The sequence below is a fragment of the Anolis sagrei genome, chromosome 11, assembly GCF_037176765.1.
Source record: "Anolis sagrei isolate rAnoSag1 chromosome 11, rAnoSag1.mat, whole genome shotgun sequence".
Taxonomy (NCBI): Eukaryota; Metazoa; Chordata; class Lepidosauria; order Squamata; family Dactyloidae; genus Anolis; species Anolis sagrei.
Window position 1 is genome coordinate 10879238 of NC_090031.1, and position 16134 is coordinate 10895371.

The following is a 16134-nucleotide window of genomic DNA, read 5'->3' on the forward strand; positions in this document are numbered from 1 at the left end:
ATCTGATATGCAGGATGTATTTTCATTCACTGGACCAAATACTGGTGGGTTCGGGGGTTTGATTTTGTCATTTGGGAGTTGTAGTTGCTGGGATTTATAGTTCACCTGCAATCAAAGAGCATTCTGGACTCCACCAATGATGGAATTGAACCAAACTTGGCACACAGAACTCCCATGACCAAGAGAAAATACTAGAAGGGTTTGGTGGGCACTGACCTACTAGAGATTTGGAGTTGTAGTTCACCTACATCCTGAGAGCACTGTGGACTCAAACAATGATGGATCAGGACCAAACTTGGCACAAATACTCAGTATGCCCAAATGTAAACACTAGTAGAGTTTGGGGGGAAATAGACCTTGACATTTGGGAGTTGTAGTTGCTGGGATGTATAGTTCTCTTACAATCAAAGAATATTCTGAACCCCACCAATAGAATTGGGCCAGACTTCCCACATAGAACCCCCATGTCCAACAGAAAAGACTGTGCTTTCTGATGGTCTTTGGCGACCCCTCTGACACCCCCTCGCGACCCCCCTCGGGGTGCCGACCCCCAGGTTGAGAACCACTGCTTTAGGCAAATATGACTTTACGACAGTGGTTCTCAACCTTTCTAAGGCCGTGACCCCTAAACAGAGTTCCTCATGTTGTGGTGACCCCCCCCAACCATATTTTTGTTGCTATGTCATAGCTGCTACTGTTATGAATTGTAATCAGGCCCGTAGCCAGGATTTCGTTTCGGAGGGGGGGGGCTGAGTTTCGGGGGGGGGGGCTGAGTCTGAGTGAAAGAGGGTCTACCCTAGCAAACCTTTTGTATCATTACCCCAATACCCCCATGCATATGGGATATATTGAGCATGGCGATCAGATCATGATATGAATAAACATAACAGTTTAAGTAATGCACCAGTAAGGCCTTTTTGCGAACCACCATCAGAATTTTGGGGGGTGGCTGAAGCCCCCCGAGCCCCCCCCCCCCCCAGCTACATGCCTGATTGTAATGTAAATATCTGATATGCAGGATGTATTTTCATTGTTACAAATTGAACATAATTAAAGCACAGTGTATTGTCGAAGGCTTTCATGACTGGAATCACTGGGTTGTTGTAGGTTTTTTCAGGCTATATGGCCATGGTCTAGAGGCATTTTCTCCTGACGTTTCACCTGCATCTATGCCAAGCATCCTCAGAGGTAGTGTGGTCTGTTGGAACTAGGAAAAAGGGTTTATATATCTGTGGAATGACCAGTGTGGGACAAAGGACTCTTGTCTGTTGGAGCTAGGTGTGAATGTTTCAACTGACCACCTTGATTAGCATATAATGGCCTGACAGTGCCTGGAGCAAACTTTTGTTGAGAGGTGATTAGATGTCCTTGTTTGTTTTGCTGTTCTAATTTTAGAGTTTTTTTAATACTGGTAGCCAGATTTTGTTCATTTTCATGGTCTCCTCCTTTCTGTTGAAAATGTCCACATGCTTGTGTATTTCAATGGTTTCTCTGTGTAGTCTGGCATGGTGGTTGTGAGAGTGGTCCAGTATTTCTGTGTTCTCAGACAATATGCTGTGTCCAGGTTGGTTCATCAATTGCTCTGCTATGGCTGACTTCTCTGATTGAGTTAGTCTGCAGTGCCTTTCATAGAATCATAGAATCATAGAATCTAAGTTGGAAGAGACCTCATGGGCCATCCAGTCCAACCCCCTGCCAAGAAGCAGGAACATCGCATTCAAATAACCCCCAACAGATGGCCATCCAGCCTCTGTTTAAAAGCTTCCAAAGAAGAAGACTCCACCACACTCTGGGGCAGAGAGTTCCACTGCTGAACGGCTCTCACAGTCAGGAAGTTCTTCCTCATGTTCAGATGGAATCTCCTCTCTTGTAGTTTGAAGCCATTGTTCCGCGTCCTAGTCTCCAAGGAAGCAGAAAACAAGCTTGCTCCCTCCTCCCTGTGGCTTCCTCTCACATATTTATACATGGCTATCATATCTCCTCTCATCCTTCTCTTCTTCAGGCTAAACATGCTCAGTTCCTTAAGCCACTCCTCATAGGGCTTGTTCTCCAGACCCTTGATCATTTTAGTCACCCTCCTCTGGACACATTCCAGCTTGTCAATATCTCTCTTCAATTGTGGGGCCCAGAATTGGACACAATATTCCAGATGTGGTCTAACCAAAGCGGAATAGAGGGGTAGCATTACTTCCTTAGATCTAGACACTATGCTCCTATTGATGCAGGCCAAAATCCCATTGGCTTTTTTTGCCGCCACATCACATTGTTGGCTCATGTTTAACTTGTTGTCCACGAGGACTCCAAGATCTTTTTCACACGTACTGCTCTCGAGCCAGGCATTGTCCCCCATTCTGTATCTTTGCATTTCATTTTTTCTGCCAAAGTGGAGTATCTTGCATTTGTCACTGTTGAACTTCATTTTGTTAGTTTTGGCCCATCTCTCTAATCTGTCAAGATCGTTTTGAATCCTGCTCCTGTCCTCTGGACTATTGGCTATCCCTCCCAATTTGGTGTCGTCTGCAAACTTGAGGATCATGCCTTCTAGCCCTTCATCTAAGTCGTTAATAAAGATGTTGAACAGGACCGGGCCCAGGACGGAACCCTGCGGCACTCCGCTCGTCACTTCTTTCCAAGATGAAGAGGAAGCATTAGTGAGCACTCTCTGTGTTCGTCCACTTAACCAATTACAGATCCACCTCACCGTAGTTTTGCCTAGCCCACATTGGAGTAGTTTCCTTGCCAGAAGGTCATGGGGGACCTTGTCGAAGGCCTTCCTGAAATCCAGGTACGCTACATCCACGGCATTCCCCGCATCTACCCAGCTTATAGCTCTATCGAAGAAAGAGATCAGATTAGTCTGGCATGACTTGTTTTTGATAAATCCATGTTGACTATTAGCGATGACTGCATTTGTTTCTAAGTGTTTGCAGACCGCTTCCTTAACTATCTTTTCCAGAATCTTGCCCGGTATTGACGTGAGGCTGACCGGACGGTAGTTGTTTGGGTCATCCTTTTTTCCCTTCTTGAAGATTGGGACCACATTGGCCCTCCTCCAATCTGCTGGAACTTCTCCCGTTCTCCAAGAACTCTCAAAGATGGTTGCCAATGGTTCCGAAATGACTTCCGCTAGTTCCTTCAGTACTCTTGGGTGTAGTTGATCTGACCCTGGGGACTTGAACTCATTTAGAGCAGCCAGGTATTCCTGGACGACTTGTTTCCTAATTTGGGGTTGGATGTCCTCAAATCCCTCATCCACTCCGTCTTGCTGAGGTTGAAGATGACTTTCTTTTTGTGAGAAGACTGAGGCAAAGAAGGTATTAAGTAGTTCTGCCTTTTCCCTATCCCCTGTCAGCATTGCCCCATCTTCTCCTCGAAGAGGCCCTATCGCCTCCTTGTTTTTCCTTTTTCTACTGACATAAGAAAAGAATCCCTTCATGTTCCTTGATTCGTGTTTGGGTGCGGCATTTGGGTGTCCCGATGTAGACTTGACCACAGCAGCATGGGATACGGTAAACTCCTGCAGAGGTGAGAGAATCCCTTTTGTCCTTTGCTGAACATAGGATTTGTTGGATTTTCTTAGATCCAACAAAGGATTCCCCCAACACTATGCTCCTATTGATGCAGTCCAAAATCCCATTGGCTTTTTTTGCCGCCACATCACATTGTTGGCTCATGTTTAACTTGTTGTCCACGAGGACTCCAAGATCTTTTTCACACGTACTACCCTCATGATGCTTTTGATGAAGATGTTGAGAGAACTGTGAGATGCTGGGTGAGGAAATAGAGTGTCAACTTCTTCCATGACGGCTTCAGAAAACTTGTTCATTGTTGGCAGAAATGTATCCAATTGTCTGGTGATTATGTGGAAAAGTGAATAATGGTAATTAATAGGGCTGGGTGGTTTCGTTCGTTAATTTTGTATATCGTTTTTTTTTCCGTTAATTTCCCATATACGAAACGATATCAAACTTTTTTCCAAACCCGGAAGTGTATTTTCAAAATCGAAACAGCATGCGCCAAATATTTTTGTATTTCCGTCCATTTCGGAAATACGTAAGATGGCTAGATGCTTGCTGGGAGCTCTCCTCTCTCTCCTCTCCTTAGCCAGTCAGAGCCTGAAAGAGGAGGAGGAGGAGGAGGAGGAGGAGAGGGCGGGGAAGGCGCCGGCTGAGCAAGCGAGCGAGAGGGCGAGCGACCCTCAGCGGCAGGCATGGGGAACCTTCGGCCCTCCAGGTGTGGTGGACTTCAACTCCCACAATTCCTTGAGGCCAAGGTAAGCCTTTGGGGCGAATGCCGAGCCTCAAGGAATTGTGGGAGTTGAAGTCCACCACACCTGGAGGGCCGAAGGTTCCTGACCCCTGCTCAGCGGGAAGGCGGCCCCGTCCCTCCTTCCTCACCTTTGCGGTGGGTGTGCTTCGGAGGAGCTGGGCCCGACTCGGCGGCAGCGCTTGAGGGCCCGCCAGAGTGAGTGCCTGCCTTCCCTCCTTTCCCTTCCTCTTTTCTTTCTTCTCCTTTCCCTCCTCTTGGTGGAGAGAGAAAGAGAGAGAGAGAGCCCGCAGGACTCAGGAGGGTGGGACGGAGCTGGGAGCAGCGGGGAGGCTCCGTCTGTTTGCCCTGTGGCTCTTTTTGGCAAGCATTTTCTGCCAAATATTTTTTTATTATTATTAAAAAAATAATAATTAAATTAAAAAAATATTGAAAAAATATTGGAAAAAAATTTCGTTGATGCTTTGCGCATGCGCAACCACGGGCGCCATCTTTACAAAACGTTTTGTAAATATTAACGAAATTTCGTAAATACCAAACTTTTTTTTATGGAAAATTTCAGATATATTTTTAAATACAAAACGCTGAGGCACCCTAAAAACGAAACGATATTAGAAACAATTTTTTCCGTTGTTACCCAGGCCTAGTAATTAAAGAACACATTCTAAGGATTATTTCTGTGGTTGATTTATTAAAATATTCCCATCCAAACCCAAGTAACGAAGGTGGAGTCGTTACTTTTCATTCGACCCTCATAGTAATGTCCTTTGACCAGTAGCTGGCCACTTGGGGTTTCTTTGGTGTTGCTGCAAGAAGGTCGTCCATTGTGCATGTGGCAAGGCTCAGACTGCATTCTAGTAGGTAGTCTGTGGTTTGCTCTTCTCTGCACTCGCATGTCATGGACTCCACTTTGTTGCCCCATTTCTTAAGCTTTCCAAGTTGCCCCATCTTGGCAGCTAAAGTGGAATCATAATACTATATCTGTTGCCAAAAGAGAGATATTAGATAAACAGATTTCGAACAGCAGTCCCGTTTTATATGGGGAAGATGTACTGAGATGTTGAAGGTAGACCTGTCCCAGACATTTGCTTACTGACTCAACACAATCCAATATTTTCCTCCTTTAATAAATGACCAAAAAAGGGGGAGAAGGTGGGAAGTTGGCTTTTTTCAAATCCGACTCCAGCGACGCAGGTGGCAAAGCAAGTAGCATAAAGCAGAACTTGTCAGGCTGGGGCCTCCAAACCTCCTTGGTGAGCAAATCTCAGGAAAAAAAAGAGTCCCGAGGAAAAACCCAAACAAAAACAAAATACCGAAACCAGACTCCCACTACTGGGATCAGATCAAAACCGCCCCAAAGCCCCAAAGATTCGCCTAAGCTCAAGTCAAATTAGTTTACTATGTTGTGTGCTTCTCAAGGCGAAAGTGTTTACTTTGGAATTAAAACACACACCGAGAGAGCGGTCGCTGGACATCCAAAGCTCTCTAATAACTTACAGGAGAGTTTGGGAACGTTGCTTTCAAGGAGGAAGGGGAAAAAATACAAACAGATGGATATCAAGAGGTGCCGCTGAGGTCTCCGGATTCATAGTGTGGACAGTCCAGAGGTTGTGGAGGTGGGTCCGAAACGCACCAGGATAGATGGAAACCGTGGCAGCAAATCTCTGCAGGCAATCCTGTTTTTGCATGAAGCAAATGAGGGAGTTTGGAAGGGGAAATCTTTGCATGGGATGGAGTGAGGAGACTGGGCAGCCCCAACACAATCTGTTTGGCAGACCATCCGTTTGGTTATTTAAAAATGTGATGCCTTGGAGGCACAATGGAAAAACTGGCAAGTGTCTCTGTGAAGAAAAGGAGTTTGTTCTTTGCCAAGATCTTCTCCAATAACTCTTATAGAATCACAGAATCCTAGAATCAAAGAGTTGGAAGAGACCTCATGGGCCATCCAGTCCAACCCCCTGCCAAGAAGCAGGAATATTGCATTCAAATCACCCCTGACAGATGGCCATCCAGCCTCTGTTTAAAAGCTTCCAAAGAAGGAGCCTCCACCACACTCCGGGGCAGAGAGTTCCACTGCTGAACGGCTCTCACAGTCAGGAAGTACTTCCTCATGTTCTTCTGCATAGGCTGTTTATAAGGCTTCGAATCGGAATAACTGGTGCAACCTACAAGGAATGGTCAACTCCCTGTTTAAGGAGCTCCATTGGCTGCCATTTATTTTCCAGTCCCAATTCAAGGTACAGGTTATCACCTATAAAGCCCTAAACGGTTTGGGACCCGCCTACCATCGTCACCATATCTCGCTCCACGTACCAACCCGGGCCCTTTAATTTTCACCATTTATCAGCTAGGTCTTATTTTCTCACCCCAATCAATAAGCCTTTCACTACAATTACTACACTGCTATGTCACTTTGATTTAGAAGATGCTGCCAAGCACTGTACTGCCTTCTAGGCTTGTGCAATCTGGGTAAACTTGACTTGACTATGGTGATCCATGCCTTAGTTAGTCGTCTGTGCGCATTCAGAAGAAGATCTACAAGCCACTCTAAACACCTCTGCAGAAGCATACGAGAAGCTCGGCCTGTCATTGAACATCGAAAAAACCAAGGTGCTCTTCCAGCAGTCACCAGCCAACCCCTCTCCAATGCCAAAGATACAGCTTAATGGTGTAACATTGGAAAATGTTGACCATTTCCGCTACTTTGGCAGCCCCCTTTCCACCAAAGTCAACATCGACACCGAAATACAACGCCGCCTGAGCTCTGCGAGTGCAGCATTTTTCCGAACGAAGCAGAGAGTGTTTGAGGACCGGGACATCCGTAGGGATACCAAGGTGCTTGTTTATAGAGCGATTGTCCTCCCTACCCTGCTATACGCCTGTGAGACGTGGACTGTCTACAGACGTCACATGCAACTCCTGGAACAATTCCATCAGCGCTGCCTCTGGAAAATTCTGCAAATCTCTTGGGAAGACAAGCGGAAAAATGTCAGCATGCTGGAAGAAGCAAAGACCACCAGCATTGAAGCGATGCTCCTCCGCCATCAACTCCGCTGGACCGGCCACTTTGTCCGGATGCCCGACCACTGTCTCCCAAAGCAGTTGCTCTACTCCGAACTCAAGAATGGAAAATGGAATGTTGGTGGACAGAAAAAGAGATTTAAAGATGGGCTCAAAGCCAACCTTAAATACTCTTGCATAGACACTGAGAACTGGGAAGCCCTGGCCCTTGACCACTCCAGCTGGAGGTCAGCTGTGACCAGCAGTGCTGCAGAATTTGAGGAGGCACGAATGGAGGGCGAAAGGAGAAGCATGCCAAGAGGAAGGCGCGTCAAGCCAACCCCAACCGAGACCGCCTTCCACCTGGAAACCAATGCCCTCACTGCGAAAGAAGATGCAGAGCAAGAATAGGGCTCCACAGCCACATACAGACCCACAATAATATTGGAAGACAATCATCCTCGGAGAACGAGGGATCGCCTAAGTAAGTATGCCTTAGTTACCTCTAGACTGGATTACTGTAATGCTGTCTATGTGGGGCTGCCCTTGAAGACAGCCTCGAAACTACAACTTGTCCAACGTTCGGCAGCCAGATTATTAACTGGTGCAACCTACAAGGAATGGTCAACTCCCCTGTTTAAGGAGCTCCATTGGCTGCTGTTTATTTTCCGGTCCCAATTCAAGGTACAGGTTATCACCTATAAAGCCCTAAACGGTTTGGGACCCGCCTACCATCGTGGCCGTATCTCGCTCCATGTACCAACCTGGGCCCTTCGTTCCTCAGGGGAGGTCCTCCTTTCACCCTTACCAATTTCACAAGGGTGGGCACAAGAGAGAGCGCCTTCTCTTCTGTGGCCCCCCGACTTTGGAACTCTTTATGTATCTCATGTATAAGTTGAGGGCAGGTTTTGGGGCTAACGTTATGGATTTTGATATATCCCCTGGATAAGTCAAGAGTCATTCCACAGAGAGGGAAAAGCACCAAGGTTGCCATTATTTCCCCCTTCAGGCATACAAAAAGGTCAAAAGCAGCACCACAGCATGGAGAGGAGCAGGGGTTGATGCTTCCTTGGATGGAGTAATCTCTCACTATGTAAAAGTCAAGGCACTGGATTCGCAGTGACTCATGGATAAGTCTATAAAATTTGCTTTTTTATTTCTAGAGGGTTGAATGAAAAATAATGCCTCCACCTTTGTTACTTGGATTTGGATGGGAATATTTTAATAAATCAAATGCAGAAATAATCCTTAGAATGTGATATTTAACTATTCACTTTTTGACATCATCACCAGACAATTGGATACATTTCTGTCAATGATGAACAAGTTTTTTTGAAGCCATCACGGAAATAAGCACAGTCATTTGCTGCAGAACTCCCTTGAAAGGTGATCATTGTCATCAGGGTTGAAACGTCTCCACACCTTCAAATTATTAAATAGGAAATATTGGTAGAAATGAAGCTCTTTTCAGCTCCCAGCCTGAACTTGGCATGGGACTCCCTGCAAAATACAGTTGCCTTTAATTAACATATTTGGATGATCTGTCTGGTTTTTAGCAAGCTCAACAGCCTGTGCGTTTCAACCTGGGCCACATGCCCATTTGACACTCTGATAAATAACATTTAAAGACTTGTGGAAAGGCTTCCGGAACACTCTGGAGTCTCAGCTACCTCATCCTTCGTGGCTCTCATTGTGTTGGCCTGCGAGGAACTGCAACGTTGGCAACTTTGTTGATCATTCCTGCCCCTTGCTTGACCAGAATCTGAATAAACTAAACCGAATCTAAAGTTTGCCAAAATTGATTTGGAATCCTGTTGGTACTAATGAACCAGAGAGTGTTTGAGGACAGCGACATCCGTAGGGATACCAAGGTGCTTGTTTATAAAGCTATTGTCCTCCCCAGAGGCGGCCCTAGGTAATTTTCAATGGTAAGCAAACAGTATTTTGGTACCCCCCGCCCCAACCAATCTTTGATATATATTTTCTGTTTGTCATGGGAGTTCTGTGTGCCATATTTGGTTCAATTCCATCATTGGTGGGGTTCAGAATGCTCTTTGATTGTAGGTGAACTATAAATCCCAGTAACTACACTTGCCGCACTTGCTCCCTTGCCTGGCCCGCTTTGGGTCCGGAGGCGTGCCTGAAGACCCCGGCGTGTGCACCAAAAGTCACCTCTTCTCCTGACTTTCTCCTCAGCCGTTGGGACCGAGAGAGAGAGAGAGAGAGGTGGAGATGCCCACCTTTCCTGAAGGTAGGCGCAAAAACAAAGGAGGGAGCGGAGGTGGGAGATACCTCCAGCCGGAGGGGCTCTCTCTTTCTCTCTCTCTCTCTCTCTCTCTCTTGGTCCCAATGGCTGAAGAGAAAGTCAGGAGAAGAGGCAACTTTTGGTGCGCACACTGGGGTCTTCAGACACGCCTCTGGACCCAAAGCGGGCCAGGCGTGGTGGCTCCACCCCTTGGCCCACCCGCGGATTGGGGAGAGGAGAGGAGGCGGGTGGAGCACTGGGAGATCGGGAAAGGGGGCCAGTCATGGGGAAGGGATCAAACGCGGAGAACGATTGAGCGCCGGCTCTGCTCGCACACCCGGTGGCCAGGTGGAGCAGGAACGAGAGGGGCTAGGCGAGGCTCAAGGGCCTGGCCCCTTTGGGAAGAGGATCGCCCGGCAGCGAGGCAAGAAAGTCGAGGCTCCCCCCGGACTGCTAGGGCTGTTGTGAGCTGAGGGGGCGCTCCTCAAGTGGCAGTCGAGGGGCATTTACAGAGGCGCCTCTGCGCCCCTGGCAAAAAAAGTGTTCTGCGACTGCTTACTTCGCGTAATGGACGAGCCGCCCCTGTTCCTCCCATCCATCTTACTCTTGGTCAGCCCTCTTCCCTTTTCCTTCCCTTTTCCCAGCATAATTGTCTTCTCCAGGCTTTGCTGTCTTCTCATGATGTGGCCAAAGTACTTCATTTTGGCCTCTACTATTCTTCCCTCCAATGAGCAGCCGGGCTTTATTTCCTGGAGGATGGACTGGTTGGATCTTCTCGTGGTCCAAGGCACTCTCAGAACTTTCCTCCAACACCACAGCTCAAAAGCATCTCTCTTCCTTCGCTCAGCCTTCCCTATGGTCCCCTATAGCATAGTACAATATCAGTATTATATATTACTATATTGTACTATACCATTATATAGTAATATTATTAATAATATTACATGTAATATAAATATATAATTATAATATCGTATTATTATTAGTAGTAGTATTATATTGTATTATATTATAATATTATAAATATTATATGTAAATACAATATATTATATTATTAGTAAAGCACAGGAGACAAGATGCCCCCTCCCTCTTCACTCTATTACTCTACTCCGAACTCAAGAATGGAATGCAGAATATTGGAGGAGAGGAAAAGAGATTTAAAGAAGGGCTTAAAGCCAAGTTCAAATACTGTGGCATAGACACGAAGAACTGGGAAGCCCTGGCCCTTGAGTGTTCTAACTGGAGGTCAGCTGTGACCAGCAGTGCTACAGAATTCGAAGAGGAACGAATGGAGGGCAAAAAGAGAAACATGCCAAGAAGGAGGTGTATCAAGCCAAACCCAATTGAGACCACCTTCGGTCTGGAAACCGATGTCCTCACTGTGGGAGAACATGTGGGTCAAGAATAGGGCTCCATAGTCACCTACGTACCCACTACCAGACCACCGCACTTGGAGGACAATCTTACTCAGACAACGAGGGATCGCCTAAAGTAAGGTACTGATGTTGGAGAGTGGTCCCTGGCCAAAAAAAAAGGGTTGGGAACCACTGAGCTAAAGCATTGTCCTGATCAGCTCCTGATGTTCTCTGACTCCTTCTCCTCCAATGCATTGCCTTCCCACCTTCCTTTCCTGCTTTCGCCTTTCCAAAAGATCCCTGACCATTCAAAGAAAAAGTAGCAAAAATCACTTGATGGACAGAAGGGGAAAGAAAGAAACGTCACGACTGAATTAAATCAAAACATTCCACTCAGCAGGATTTTCTTCCCCATGTGAACTCAGATGGGAAACCAAGAATCAAGGTGATGGATTTCTTTGTGCTTTTGGGAAAAAGGTAATTACGAATCTTGATCCCGTTGTGTCACCAATGTTTTCCTTGCCATGTTTTATGGACACACCCTTGCTCCTTTGTACAGTTGATGGGGAAAAGAATAAAAATGAATGAACGGGAGTGGAAACCAAGCTGGCAGGTGGATTGATTGAGAAGATGTACGACCTGCCTTTCTCTACACAAGGAGTCAGCGTGGTTTGAAATTAAATGGGGCTGTTGCAAGTAAAAAAACAAAAACAAACCATGCTTCAACATTAAAACACAATCAAATGAAATATAGGCTAAATAAGTTAAAATATTGATATATGGATGCTACGTATACCCTAATTTCAAAGCTGAAGTGAGACCTTAGGCGATCCCTCGTTGTCCGAGTAAGATCAGTGTCCTGGCAGTGGGTCCGTAGGTGACTGTGGAGCCCTATTCTTGATCTGCATCTTCTCCCGCAGTGAAGGCATTGGTTTCCAGGTGGAAGGCATTCTTGGTCGGGGTTGGCTTGACATGCCTTCCTCTTGGCACATTTCTCTCTTTTGCCCTCCATTTGGATCTCTTCAAATTCTACAGCACTGCTGGTCACAGCTGACCTCCAGCTGGAGCGCTCAAGGGCCAGGGCTTCCCAGTTCTCAGTGTCTATGCCAGAGTTTTTAAGGTTGGCTTTGAGCCCACCTTTCAATCTCTTTTCCTGTCCTCCAACATTCCATTTTCCGTTCTTAAGTTCGGAGTAGAGCAACTGCTTTGGGAGACAATGATAGGGTATCCAGACAACGTGGCCGGTCCAACGGAGTTGATGTTTCAAATAATAATAACAATAACAATAATAATAATAATAATTATATAGTGCCTAAAGACCTTGGCCTGCACTTAAACACAATCGGCACTGACAAATTTATTTATTTATTTATTATTTAGAGCTTTTATAACCCGGTCTTCTCGATCTCCGAAGAGGGACTCAAGCCGGTTCACAACAAAAGATTCATTGACAATAGTATAAAAACATGACAACCTCATAATACACTAGTCCCGTGATGGTGAACCTATGACACGCGTGTCAGCACTGACATACATGGCTATTTTTGATGACACACAGACACATGTGGCCACATACAGAGAAATACACCTTATAAGAGCCAATCTAATTCAATCCTTAAATTTGTAAAAGGCTCTACAATTTTCTACATTTTTATACATTTTTCTTATTTAAACTATAAATATTGCAAAATTATGGGGTTTTTTTCTTGAAGTGACACTCCACCCAAGTTATGCTCAGGTTTTTGGCAAATATTGACACACCAAGCTCAAAAGGTTGCCCATCACTGCACTAGTCCATAAAATATATTAAAATACAGTCATATAATTACATAAGGCAAGGTCGTCAGAATGAAATCACAATTCATCACCATCCGTCAGTGTGGTCAAGAGTTATTGACTCACTCATCAAATGCCATATCCCAAAGCCAATATTTCACCAACTTTCTGAAAGTCAGGAGAGAAGGGGCAGATCTAATCTCCAGTGGGAGAGAGTTCCAGAGCCGAGGGGCCATCACCGAGAAGGCCCTGTCCCTTGTCCCCACCAGACGCGATTGCGAAGGTGGTGGGACTGAGAACAGGGCCCCTCCAGAAGATCTTAACAACCTTGATGGTTCATAGGGGGGAATCAGTAAACTGGGTAAACTGGGCCGGGGTCGTTTAGGGACAAAATTGCCATCTGCCAGCTGCAAAAGGCCACCTTACTGGGATCTGCATGCATTATTTGCCGATACATCACACAGTCCTAGACACTTGGGAAGTGTCCGACGTGTGATCCAATACAACAGCCAGCAGAGTGTCTGCTGTGGACTAATCTTGTTGTGTTTCAAATAATGATGATGATGATGATGATAACAACAACAACAACAATAATAATAATACACTTTATTTATATTCCTCCCTTCTCCCCCATGGGACTCAGAGCAGATTACAGCATTTACATACATTGGCAAACATTCATTGCTTTTACGACCACATACAATGAGACTCACAAACACATTTCATTTCCGGCTTCTGGAGGCAGTGCTCATCTCTGGCTCTAGGAAGGTGCTTTCCTCCAGCCAAGGAGCTTGCGTTGTCACCTCCAGGTTGTGTGGCTGGAAAGATTGCTTGGAGCATCTCTTTGCCTTTTCCCGCCGAAGCGGTACCTATTTATCTACTCACATTTGCATGTTTTTGAACTGCTAGGTTGGCAGGAACTGGAGCTGACAGATGGGAGCTCCAGTTCCACGTCTCACCACGTCTCACAGATTCAAACTGCCAACCTTTAAGTCAGCGGTTCAGCAGAACAACGGTTTAACCCACCATGGCACAACAATTTATTTATTTATTTCTCGTGTCAGGGCAGCCAGTCTATTATATTAAATTTCTAAAAGAACAAAGCAAACAAACAGAGAAAATACAAAATGTGTGAGTTTGGAAGTTGATTAAATGTCTTTTGACCAGTATCTGGCCACTTGGAGTGCCTCTGGTGTTGCCGCAAGAAGGTCCTCCATTGTGCATGTGGATGGGCTCAGGGTGCATTGCAGCAGGTGGTCAGTGGTTTGCTCCTCTCCGCACTCGCATGTCGAGGATTCCACTTTGTAGCCCCATTTCTGAAGGTTGGCTCTGCATCTCGTGGTGCCAGAGCGCAGTCTGTTCAGCACCTTCCAAGTCGTCCAGTCTTCTGTGTGCCCAGGGGGGAGTTTTTCATTTGGTATCAGCCATTGATTGAGGTTCTGGGTTTGAACCTGCCACTTTTGGACTCTTGTTTGCTGAGGTGTTCGAGCAAGTGTTTCTGTAGATCTAAGAAAACTATGTTTGAATTTAAGTCGTTGACGTTCTGGCTGATATCCAAACGGGGGATGAGCTGGAGATGTCTCTGCTTTGGTCCTTCCACTATTGGCTGCTACTTCCCGGCGGATGTCAGGTGGTGCGATACCGGCTAGACAGTGTAATTTCTCCAGTGGTGTAGGGTGCAGACACCCCGTGATAATGCGGAATGTCTCATTAAGAGCCACATCCACTGTTTTAGTGTGGTGAGATATGTTCCACACTGGGCATGCATACTCAACAGCAGAGTAGCACAGTGCAAGGGCAGATGTCTTCACTGTGTCTGGTTGTGATCCCCAGGTTGTGCCAGTCAGCTTTCGTATGATATTGTTTCTAGCACCCACTTTTTTACTTGATGTTCAGGCAGTGCTTCTTGTAGGTAAGAGCACGGTCCAGAGTGACTCCCAAGTATTTGGGTGCGCTGCAATGCTCCAATGGGATTCCTTCCCAGGTAATCTTCAGAGCTTGGGATGCTTCTCTGTTCTTGAGATGAAAGGCACATATCTGTGTTTTAGATGGGTTGGGGATCAGCTGGCTTTCCCTGTAATAGGCAGTAAGAGCACCTAGAGCTTTGGAAAGTTTCTGTTCTACCATCTCAAAGCTCCCTGCTTGAGCGGTAATGGCACTATCATCAGCATAGATGAAACTCTCTGTCCCTTCTGGCAGTGGCTGATCATTTGTGTAGATGTTGAACATGGATGGAGCAAGCACGCTCCCCTGAGGCAGGCCGTTCTTCTGTTTCCGCCATCTGCTTCTCTGGCCCTGGAACTCAACAAAAAAGCTCCTGTTTTGTAGCAGGACATTTGCCCAAGAAGGTCTTCCAAGAATGTCCTTTCATTCTTCCCAATCGTGTGTGGTTGGTCAGGCTGAGAGACAGCAAATGCATAACATTAATTTGGCCAACTTCATGGCAAGGTGAGATTTGAATATGTTCCTCTGCAGACCCTCCATTTCCCAGTGATTTTAGGTGACAATATGGCAACACGGGACCTGCAGTCCTTGTCCCTGGACTACATCAATCTATCTAGCCCCTACATGGCCATTTCTCCCCACTTTTCCGGGAATAGGCCAGCAGCCTGTGTGCTTAGACTGTGCCAATGATGTGAATGTCACAGCTGGATGGAAATCTGAACTTTTTTCTAAGGAGACCTCGAGTGTCTCATATGTCACCGCCAGCAGTGCTAAATTCTCTTCAAAAACACAAGCGAGTGGATTTCTTTTTTCAAAGTTCCTTTTGAGACAAAACTTTGAATTGTTGTGCCCTATATTCCAGCTCCGCATTTCCTGACTCCACTGACGTCAGTTTTTATTAAATCCAATCTTTATAAGGGCACCAAGCTAAGAAAACGAGGGGAAAGGGCCGTGCATTACACACCCTTCTCTGTTTGTATTGGGTCACGACATGCAGTTCTGGCTTTTGTTTTCCTATTTTCTTGTCTTGGGTGGGTAGAGGGAAGGAAAAGAAAAGAAAAAGGCAGGGGAAATGTTGGCATCCAGGCAAAATCCAATGGAGATCGACCATAAGGTACAAATGAGCAAAGCCCCCAGCGATGCCGATGTCTCTTCGATTGTTCTCCTGTGATGCCCCCATGAAAGGCTCCTTCTGTCCCCAGATTTCTAGCATTGCAGTCACTTCAAGCTTCAGTCGAGCATTCAGAAATACAGTTCAGGCACATAAAGAAAAGGGCCAACGAAGGGATTTAGGAAAGGTGGGCACAAATAGACGAGTTTGAGAAGTGAACCATCTTGAATGCCTCTGTCTCTGCAACATTTGAGAACAGAAAGAAACTTCCATTGAGCAGGGCAGAATTGTTATTTGGTGGGGGGCAATGCCCTTATTTTGGTCTCTGTTCACGACACTCCTGAATCCTCTAGTTCTCAGGCGAGGAAAAGAAACTGACCTCCATAACAGTGCTTTCAGAAACTGGTCATAGTTCAAACTCAGCTGAAATATCTTCT